Below are 11,288 nucleotides of genomic sequence, written 5' to 3' on the forward strand. Positions count from 1 at the left end.
GAGCAAGGCACTCAGCCCCCACCAGATGCAGCTCTCTGCTCCACACAGAGGGCTGTGGTAGCTCGGTGGTCTGTGGTTGTGTCAGGAAGGACACCCGGCGTAAAAACAACCCCGAATGAAACATCTGGGTGGCGCACATCTGGTAGACGAGCCGTGACTGGTGGGACAAAACGAACCACCAGCCGACGACGTCTTTGTTTATCGAGCACGAAATAACCGTTGGAGAAAATCCAAACCAGTTCCGATCCTTCGTCGGCTCGTGTAAAACGTCCGGCCGCCCGCCTCCAGGACCCAAACTGCCAGACGCCGTCGACCCGTTCCCCGTGTTCAAACGAACACGTGGCAGTTCGCAGCCGCACGCAGGTTCTGCTCCGGTCCATGCGAGCGGTTCTGCTCCGGTCCATGCGAGCGGTTCTGCAGGTTCAGTTTCTTTACGGTTCGTTGTCCAGGACTTTGCAGCGAGTGCCTTTACCCGACGGTGGAAGACGGCAGCAGGCGCTCGTTCCTGCCAGTTTTACTGATTTTTACACAATTTTAACTTTTAACGATCTTCCATCGCGGCCGCGTGAGAGCGGAAGACGTAAGAAACGTTTCCAAAAACAAAAAGTTGAGCACAGAGAGAAAAACCGCTAAAAGCAAAGAACAATCACGAGATGAGATTATTTTTCATTTTAGATCATGTAGTCGTTCGATTCAACCACAACGTCACTTTGAGAGGTCCGACCCCCCACCGGTCCTGCAGGTGGTTTGGTTCAGGAAGTCGAGCTCTGGGGGGGCGGGGCCTGAACAGATCCGGTCCTGCAGGACGAAGACGATCTGATCCAAACCGAGTTAAAACGAAATTAGAGAGAAGTCTGGAAGAGCTCGAACATCTGGAGTTGAGACGTTCGTGAGCGATGCGAGTTGTTCACCACTCCTCACCCGCTCCTCTCCCGCTCCTCTCCCGCTCCTGACCCGCTCCTGACCCGCTCCTCTCCCGCTCCTGACCCGCTCCTGACCCGCTCCTGACCCGCTCCTCTCCCGCTCCTCACCCGCTCCTCACCCGCTCCTCACCCGCTCCTCTCCCGCTCCTCACCCGCTCCTCACCCGCTCCTCGGCTCTTCATGCTCTAAATATGTAAATGTTTCGCTGTACATTGCTGTTTTTTTAAACACTCCGGTAGTTTTTTTTGTTTCCATTGACGGGGGGGAGGGGGTTATGACGGATGCGAGAGGGATTTTTGCATCGAGGGGGTGAAGCGGACTGTACTGTACAGGAAAAGGTTGCTGGTTTGAACCCAACAGGGTGTGTTTTCTGACGAAACGTTAACGACTTCTTCGTTTTGTTTGTTTTCACATGAAAACAGGATTTTTTGCACAGTTGTCTCGATGTAAATCTGTTCTGCCTCCGTTAACGTGTCCGAGTGCGTGTGCATTTGTTTTTACTTTTTATCTTTGGGGGAGAGAGTTTGTACGTGTGCATGCATGCGCGCACCTTTTGTGTTTCTGTCTCGACGGCTCACACACAAACAAAAACAAACAAAAAACATAGTCGTTGCCTTGTCACAAGTTTGTGGCTCCGTATAATTTATTTTATTTTTTTGCCAAACTTTCACCAAATGCTCTTTCCTCTCGGCTCCATCGTGTATTCAAAGTTAGATGCCTTATTTTAGCGAGTATATTTTGTATAGCTGGTCTGTCGGATCATGTTTTTGTGTCCCATGTCTCTGGCGCCTCGACGACGTTTCAGGTCCGATTCTCCACGTTTTACTCCTAAAAGTCAATCAGCCGCCCTTCAAAGCACAAACGTTCGCTTACGGTGCCTCTAACCTCGTGTTTATTTATTTATGGCCTTCTCTTGCACACGACGGCCTGTTTCCACCCTGATGCTGCCGTCGTTGAGGAACGACGACGATGCTCAGAAACTGGGACTTCTGGGAGTTTCATCGGTCTGCATCTGGAAACTTCTACCAGCAAACGAGTTCTGCTTTCTTACAGACGGTTTGACCTCAGCTGGAGCAGAGTCAGCTTTAAGGTGGAGCTTTGGGTTGGTGAGTGAAGCACTTGTGGTCAATCAGTGTCTTACCTGCAGCAGGTGGCAGTCAGAGCGTTCTAGGTTTAGAAAATCAGGGAGAGGTTCTCGTTTGTCAACGTTGAATGAGATCTCTGCTGGTCCTGGAGGACACGGAGCTCCCGTTGGACCTTTGGATTTATCAAGTAGCACCAGTAAACACAGCAAGGTCCTCCACACGGCTGAGGGTTTGTATTTTCTTTCAACACTGGGTGTCGACCTCTGGTGGCCCCTGATGATACGTCACCACTACATACATGACCCGTCACGTCGACCCGAGGGCCAAATCACAAGGTGGTGCGGTGAGAGCCGGCCAGCCTGTCCCAAAGGTTTCTGCACTTAGATCTTATCAAAACAGGATGCATAAATATCTGTGTCCATATAAGAAAAGTCTGGAATATAATCCTAAAAATTCAAAGTTTGTTTTCTCAGTCATCCAGGTATATAACAACAAAAAAGGTTGAATCATGTCATCTGGACTTCGTTTTTTTTGTTAAAAAGAAACGTTTCGCCCCTCATCCAAGAGGCTTCGTCAGTCTGAGGCCTAGCCATCTGGTATTACCCAGAAGCCACCCTGACTCTTGTGTTTCAAGCCTGCCTCAGATACCCCTGAAGTCTGGCCTAATCCTAAAAATTGTTTTCAAACCTCTTTCTGAGCAGAACCAACAACTTAAAACGTGGTTTGGACAGAAACGTCTTTGCTTTTTGCTACTTTCTCTGCGTGCTAGTGAAGATCTTTAATACCAGCTGGGAACTCCGTCCATCATCTTTACCCGGTTCTTCCACTTCGGGTCACGGGGGTCGCCGGTGCCCATATCCAGCAATCACTGTGTGAGGGGCGGGGGACACCCTGGACAGGTCTCCAGTCCATCACAGGGACACGGAGACAAACAACCATTCACTCTCTCTCCCAGTTTAGACACCAGTCAGTCTAACATGCATGTTTTTGGTCTGTGGGAGGAAACGAGTACCTGGAGAGAACATGCAGACTCCACCCAGAAAGACCCCCGGACCAGGATTTGAACCAACAACCTTCTTGCTGAGAGGCAGCAGCTCTACCAGTTGTGCCACCGTGTCCTGATATCCAGATCTGTTTTCAGGTTTCCTGTTCCAAATTACGTCGACAAATCCTCGTTGGAATACGTTCAAACTTTCAGACTCGTTTTCCTGGAGTCATCACGACTGGCGAGGAGCCGCTCGGGATTTCAGGATATGTAGCTTAAAAAGTCAGTAATCTGAAAATGTGCTCCGTTTGGTTTGACCAAATCTGACCTAATCCCTGATGTGACGGGTCACGTGTTCATTCAAGCTTTATTTAGACAGGTTAATCCCATTGAGCCTCGGGGACTCATTTACAAGAGAGACCTGATAACCTGACACGTGGTAATCTCCCTGTCGTAGTCTTAATCTCATAAATTAAGGATTTAAAGTGTTCTCTGTGTCTGAACAGTGTTTGAAAATGACTCGTCTTCCTTTAGACGGTGAAAAGTCTCGGTTTTAACGACCGTCTGGCACAGAGAAACGATGAAACTGGTGTTTCCTGGAACCGCCGGGAACGTTTGACGTGTCTTTAGGGTTAGCTCGGCTCTCCGAACCCAGCTCGCTCCGACTCCAATCAGAACCCAACTGCACCTTTAAGAAGCACCAGAAACCCGTCAGCTGCGAAGCGAGGTGGAACCGGATCACGTATCTGAGAAGTCCAGAAGCTTACTCATCTACAGGGAGGTTCTGGACGTTTGGCCCAAACGCTTTGTAGCTCACGATAAGTGATGATTTTAGGATTTTTATAGACCCAGTAAAAAACGTTATTGATGTCGGATTGAGTTCCTGCTGTTCTGAACCAGTTCACCTCTGGACTCTTGGTTTTCATCCATCCATCATCTTCCTCTTGTTCTGGACTCGGGTCTCGGGGGCAGCGTCTTGAGCAGGGAGGTCCAGACATCTCTTCACAGCCTCTTCCAGATCTTCTGGGAGGACTCCAAGGTGTTCCCAGACCACCTGAGAGATGTAGTCTCTCCAGTGTGTCCTGGGTCTTCCCTGGCAGTGTTGCCAGGTGAGAAATGTGGGATTATCGTACTAGAGACATAAAATTATCGTATTTTGAGGGAAATTATCGTACACCCGTCATAACCAGAATAACAAATCTATTGATGCACTATAGTAGTGATGGGTCCGCTTCCAGACCGGCTCTGCTTCTTCTTCTTCTCTTGTCCTCACTCATGGGGCGGCGCAGCGGACGATTCAGCCAATCATGGCCGTTGTTCTGAGGCAAACGCACACACGTCACTCGTAGGTCACGTTTAGAAAAACACGATTGGCTGGAAACTCCAGCCAATCGTGCTTCTGTTTGCGGACATGGATGCCTTCAGGGTTCACAAAAAAACTCCGGCAGACAGGTGTGAGAGGCTGATGACAACCGATTACAACCACACATTCACGGAATGGTCAAATTATCGTATATTTAGTCTTTTTTGGATTATTGATCGTACAGAGGGCAAAATTGTCGTACAAATACGATAATTATCACACACCTGGCAACACTGACCCCTGGGGTCTCCTCCCAGTTGGACATTCCCGAAGCACCTCCCTAGGGAGGTGCCCAGGGAGCATCCTTACCAGATGCTCGAACCACCTCAACTGGCTCCTCTGGATGTGGAGGAGCAGTGGTTCTGAGTCTCTCCTGATAACTGAACTTCTCCCCCTGTCTCTGAGGGAGAGTCCAGCTCCTGCAGAGGAAACTCATTTCAACCTCCTGGATCCATGATCTCGTTCTTTCAGTCTCTACCAGAGTTCATGACCAGAGGTGAGGGGAGGAACGTAGACCGACCAGTAAACAGAGAGGTTTGTCTTACAGCTCAGCTCCCTCTTCACCACAACGGACCGGTACAGAGTCCACAATACTGCAGACCAATCCGTCTGTCAATCTCACGCTCCATTCTTCTCTCACTCGTGAACAAAACCTCGAGATACTTGAACTCCTCCAGTTGAGGCGGACTCTTGGTTTTGTGGTTCCCTAACAGACCCGGTGTTTAAAGACTCAGAGAAGAACGTTGTTTTTACGAGAGTTGTTTTTTTGTGTCCCGTTATTGAAAGTGTAAGAAGTTTCCGGTAAAAGATGCAGGTTGATGACTTCCAGACTCCCGCCCGTCTCCGGTAGTTTCATCTCAGCATTCCTTCGCAGCACGAGGCCTTGTGTTCGCTCTTTAGCACGTCTGAAACGTCAACGCACACGTCTGCATCCAAAATCTTTTTTATTTCAGTGAAAAACAAACAGGAGTCCAGATTTTACTCTCGGCACCTAAATCACCGTACGGTGTCAGGAGGAAACTCCGAGGTCAACGACGCGCGTCACTTCCTGTCTCCTGTTAGCGTGAAACTTGAAACGAGCTCGGAGGAGCGACCGCGTCGTCTTTATCAGTGTTTGTTTCTGTCGTTTTTTTTTTAAAGTTTTTTTTTGTTTCGGTAAATGTTCTCCAGCAGAGTCACCTCGACATGTCAACTGATCAGAAACGATGTATTTATTGTACAGTTCTTGTCTTTTCGTTGTCTCACGACTGAATTACGGCTGTTTTTGTTCTGGATCGTCTCCTGAAAAACATTTTGGTTCACATGGAAATTAAAACCGCTTCTTTCTTTCTTACATCACCTGCTAATCTTAGATTATGGTGGAATTATTAGGTGATTTTTTTTTTTTTCTGTTTCAAGAATGAAATGACTGAAAACACACAGGAGCAAACCGTCAGTACTGCAGGTCCAGTTCAGGTCCAGTTCAGGTCCAGTGGTGGGTTTTACTTCAACCTGGATTTTTATCAGAAATCTCTCGTTTCTCCTTTTTCACCGTCGTGTCATCCTTCAGCTTTCAGCTTAATTTTTTTAATTCAACTAATTTGAACCTTAAACCAAAACTCAGCCAAACAATCTGGAAATGTCAAAACGAGGTTAAAAAATAAAATCTGTAAACGAAAAGGCTCCAGGATGGATGTAAATCTGCTCCACGAACACACGAACGTCGGAGTCGAGCTCAGATTTGTGTTTGTGGTTAGATTCAGATTCGTTCTGTAAATAAACCGGATTGAATTTGTGGTAAATTCAGGAGTTGAAATAAATTCCCACATCTCTGCTCTGTGGTCGAACTCGGACCAACGTTGGACCAAACTCTTCGGAGCAGCTCGTCTGAGGGAAAAATGACTGACGTGAACTTTTATTGTTTTAAAACGGACTTTTTAAGTTGAAGGCCGAGCTTGACCGTAAAACTCGTAAATCAAACCGTTGAAGTGTGATTAAGGAAAATGGTTGTAAAATAAAGATGCTGCGGTCCACCACGACAGATTGTAACATATGAGCATCACTGGCCCCCGCGGGCTCGCAGCGTCGCAGAAAAGTTTGGGTCGTCACTAAACGAACAACTCACACGTTGAGGTTTTTATCTTTTTGGTTCTTCTGTTTTTTTGTGACTATAACTCTGTATTCCCATGTGGACCAATCTGAAGAGTCAAAACATGGTATGTGTGATCTTTTATTGTGCAATAAAAGATGACTTTCAAAGTATCTGTCTTCAGCTCGTCTTTAACTGCTTGGCTGCCGTTTTGTACACACGACGTACATCCCATGATTTTTTAATTTTCCTGGAAGTTTAATTGATGTTTGTCCAGTAAGCCAGGAGATATTTTACTGACAGACTATTGATGACATTTTAAACAAGGTGTCGCACAATTTTAGTTCAAGATCTGCTAAAATTCATCAAATTGTCATATTTTACACAAAAATATGTATAAAATTAAAATAAATACAACAAGCGTTGGTGTGGTGCTGTGGACAGAGCAGGTGGGGGCTCGTCCTGACCTCCACATGGATGGAGCAGCTGTTCTGCAGGGACTCCTTCTACTCATTATTTTAAAAAATATGCGTCATTTATAAGTATGTGTTTTAGATGGAGATAATTCTGAGACTTCAGGATGCAAGTCGTGTGTACGAGAATAATCTGAAGCTGCTGGTTTGATACTTCAACATTTCCCATTTGGAACCTCCGATGTTCGGTTAATTGGTGATTCTAATTAGTCATAAAACGACAAAGACATTTTCCTCAGCAAATATCCATAATTTAAATAAATGTAACATTTTGACAGGTATAAAATAGATTTATAACGGAATAAGTCTGTGGTTCTAATGTTAAAAATCTTGGTGTTATTTTTGATCAGGACGTGTCTTTTATCCCCCACATTAAAAACGTTACTAGAACCTCCTTCTTCCACCTGCGTAATATCACTAACATTAGAAACATCTGATCTAAAGATGATGCAGAAGAACTGGTCCATGCATTTGTCACGTCTAGACTGGACTATTGCAACGGTTTATTATCTGGGTGTCCAAATACTTCTTTAAAGTACTTCAGTGCAGACTGAACTAGACAAAAGTACCTTCTCCTACTCCGCTCCCGTTTCCTGGAATATTTTGCAAAAAGATCTGAAGCTCTCGACCTTTGACCTCTCTCATACCACCCAAAGGTCCTGGGTCCAATCCCCAGTCATTGCACATCTTGTGGTGTCTCTGAGCAAGATGCTTAGCTGCCCACTGCTCCACCTGGGTGCAACCTCAGAGACAGTTTGAGAGACTTTAGAGGAGGAGGGGAGCCATGACTGACCACTTCCTGTCTGTTGTTTTCAGCTTCACTCAGGCTAAATGGCTTCCAGGTCCAAGGAGGATCTCTGCTGTCCAGTCTGTCAGGAGGTCTTCAGAGATCCTGTTCTTCTGCCATGTAGCCACAGCTTCTGTAAAGTCTGTCTGAAGAACTGGTGGAGAGAGAAACCAGCACAGGAGTGTCCTGTTTGTAGGAAGAGATCTTCAAATGTGGATCCAGCCTGTAACCGGGCTCTGAAGAACATCTGTGAGTCCTTCTTACAGGAGAACCATCAGAGAGCTTCAGAGGCTCTCTGCAGTCTGCACTCTGAGAAACTCAGGCTCTTCTGTCTGGACCATCAGGAACCAGTTTGTCTCGTCTGCAGAGACTCAAAGAAACACACCGACCACAGATTCAGACCCATCGATGAAGCTGCAGAGGAACACAGAGAGGATCTGCTGAGGTCCCTGAAACCACTGAAGAAGAAGCTCGAGGTCCAGAAGAAAGTTCACTCTAAGTTTGATCAGACAGCAGAACACATGAAGGTCCAGGCTCGACTCACAGAGAGGCAGATGAAGGAGCAGTTTAAGAAGCTTCACCAGTTTCTAACAGAGGAAGAGGAGGCCAGGCTGGCTGCTCTGAAGGAGGAAGAGGAGCAGAAGAGTGGGATGATGAAGGAGAAGATGGAGGCTCTGAGCAGAGAGATGGAAGCTCTTTCAGACACAGTCAGAGCCACAGAGGAGGAGCTGAGAGCTGAAGATGTCTTCTTCCTGCACAACTACAAGGCTGCAGTGGAAAGAGTCCAGCGCTGCTCCCTGCTGGAGGATCCACAGCTGCCCTCAGGAGCTCTGATAGACCAGGCCAAACATCTGGGCAACCTGGCCTTCAACATCTGGAACAACATGAAGGACATGGTCTCCTACACCCCCATCATTCTGGACCCAAACACTGCTGGTCTAAGACTCGTCCTGTCTGAAGATCTGACCAGTGTGAGACCAGGAGACGACCAGCAGCTTCCTGATAATCCTGAGAGATTAAATATTTTGTGTTCTGTTTTGAGTTCTGAGGGTTTTAACTCAGGAAATCACAGCTGAGTTGTTGAAGTTGGAGACTGTGAAAAGTGGAGCCTTGGTGTGTTGGCAGAGTCAGCCCAGAAGAAGACAGACATATGGTCTGGATTATGGAGATGGTGGTTCTATGAAGGTACAGAGCAGATTCACCAGCAGGTCCTATCAAAGTTCTCCCAGTTCATAAAAAGCTCCAGAGGATCAGAGTGAATCTGGACTGGAACAGAGGGAAGCTGTCGTTCTCTGACCCTGATACAAACACACACATACACACCTTCACACACACCTTCACTGACAAGATGTTTCCGTACATTTACACTACAGATGAACTAAAAATACGACCAGAGAAGATCTCGGTGGTCCAGCAGCAGCTCTGATGTTCCTCCTGCTGAAAACAAAGTTCAGCCTTTTAGATCAGTTTGAAACTCAGTGACCTGAAACAGGAAGTTGGAGAAGTATTGATCTGATTGATTGATCAGTGTCACATGTGCTTAATAATCTGTACAGATGACATGAAGTCCATGATGTGAAGTTTTGGTTCTGACAGCAGGTGACAGTAAATCCAGGTGTGCTGATCATGAACAGGTAACAGGTGAGGTTAGTGGAAGGTGGAGCTCTGCTGATGGAAACAAACTGAGATCCAGACTGATGAGGAACTCTGCAGAGTCACACGATCGAATCAGACTCGATGTTTTCATTTGATTATTTTAATGATTCATGGGATGTTTGTTCAATGTTGTGCTGTGTAAACAAAACTGACCTGAGACAAATAAAAGTTCTGATTGAACCAAAAACCTTCTGTTTGAACACCTGAATCATTGATCTCCTCAGTTTAAAGATTCTTTAGAACAAAACCCATCTCCTACGGTTAAGCACGGTGGTGGAAGGCTGATGGTTTGGGCTTGTTTTGCAGCTACAGAACCTGAAGAGCACAGATCAGGCTGGATCTGGATTCTTTGTTTTCCGAACTAATCTGAAAGTTGATGGTTGTGTTGGTTTTGTTTCCAGATGTTGGAGCGTCACCTGGTGGACTCATTCAGGTGGGAAAAGGTGTTCGTTGGTAAAATTCATTCATCCTTTATTTCTACAGGTAAATCCCATTGAGCCTCGAGGACTCATTTACAAGAGAGACCTGATTTAACAAAGAAAGATGACAACAATGGACAGTTACGTATAAAAAGGCATACAGATTTTATTTTATTTTTTCAAAATATTAATTTAGAGCATAATCATGGAGTTTGTATCAAGTAGACCCTGAGCTGTAGGTTTTTGTTCAGCTCCTTTTTGAGCATGACAGACCGGAGCAATCCCCTCAATACTACAGAGTTGGTCCTGATGATCCATCCTGAACTCAGCCTTCACCTGTCAACAAGGAAACTAAACCAAACCATTAAAACGTGAACTTCTCCACTTGACAGCAACTTCTCTCCAACCTGAACAGAACATTCTGCTCTTTTCCAGGTCAGTACCATGGCCTCAGGAGCTGACCTTCATCCTGGCCTTCGGTTCCACTGAAGGTCAAGACTTGAGGACGCCAGCAGAACTACGTCATCTGCAAAAGAGAGAGGAGCTGCTGGCCCACTGGGTGTTAGAGGAGACCAGATACCTTCTCTACAGCTGCACATTAAAATCCCGTCCATGGACAAACAGGATCAGACACTCAGAACCTCTGAAGAAATCTGGCGTCCAGGTTTCTGTAAGTGACCAGAGTCAGGAAGAAGGGTGACACATGTGATCCTCGTGAGGCCTTGGTGCTGCAGAAAACCGTGTTGGACCCGGAGTTCTGGAGCTGCTCGTATTGGATTCTTGCAGTCAGTTCAGGACCCAGAAAACGAGCTCAGACTCCGCCTGCATGCTTTTCAACTTCGCACCGAGCAGCTGCACAAGCAACATTACCTGACGACATCGTGGTATCCATGTGGGCATGGATCCTCTGGAGCAAGCGTGGGAGCTGGGGCGGAAATCCCGGGAGGTCAGGGGTGATTCATTCCTTTGAACACCCGACAGGTGAGGAGCGTACCTGAAGCTTGGAGGGGCGGAGCTAACATGAATGTGTGACTTCCAGTGAAGCTCAGAGCGTTCCAGCCTTGCACCTGATGAACTATGGTTTGATCCTCAGTGAGGATTTCTTTCTCGTATTAATCTGTTCAGAGACGACTCCGGCTGTAACTTGGTGCTTTATAAATAAAACTGAACTGATCAGCTCAAATATTTTAGCTCTTTGTTGGTGGAAACCGTAATATTACTGCTAGAAGGTTTAAAGAGATCTCTGACAGGAACAAGACCTCGTTAGATCCATTCAGTCATTTGATCTTTATATTGACAGAAACCACAATAAACCAAAGTGTCTGAAGAATATATTTGATTTATGAACGCACGTCTTTGGTTTGATAACATGTTTTTATTTAGAGCTTTAAATTTTTATAATGCTGAAATAGATCAGTGACAATTATTCAGTGACCCAAACGTTCAAACAATCTTTAGATTAATCTAAACTACAGCCGTATTCAAACAATCATTAGATTAATCTAAACTACAGCCGTATTCAAACAATC

General features: G+C 46.1%; 1 pseudogene; it reads left to right on the forward strand.

Moving 5' to 3' along the window:
- Positions 1-7,728: 7,728 nt before the first annotated feature.
- LOC119412711 lies at positions 7,729-9,110 on the forward strand (annotated as a pseudogene).
- The last annotated feature ends 2,178 nt before the right edge of the window (positions 9,111-11,288 follow it).

This window comes from Nematolebias whitei, chromosome 7 (assembly GCF_014905685.2).
Source record: "Nematolebias whitei isolate Nwh7 chromosome 7, NemWhi1, whole genome shotgun sequence".
NCBI lineage: Eukaryota > Metazoa > Chordata > Actinopteri > Cyprinodontiformes > Rivulidae > Nematolebias > Nematolebias whitei.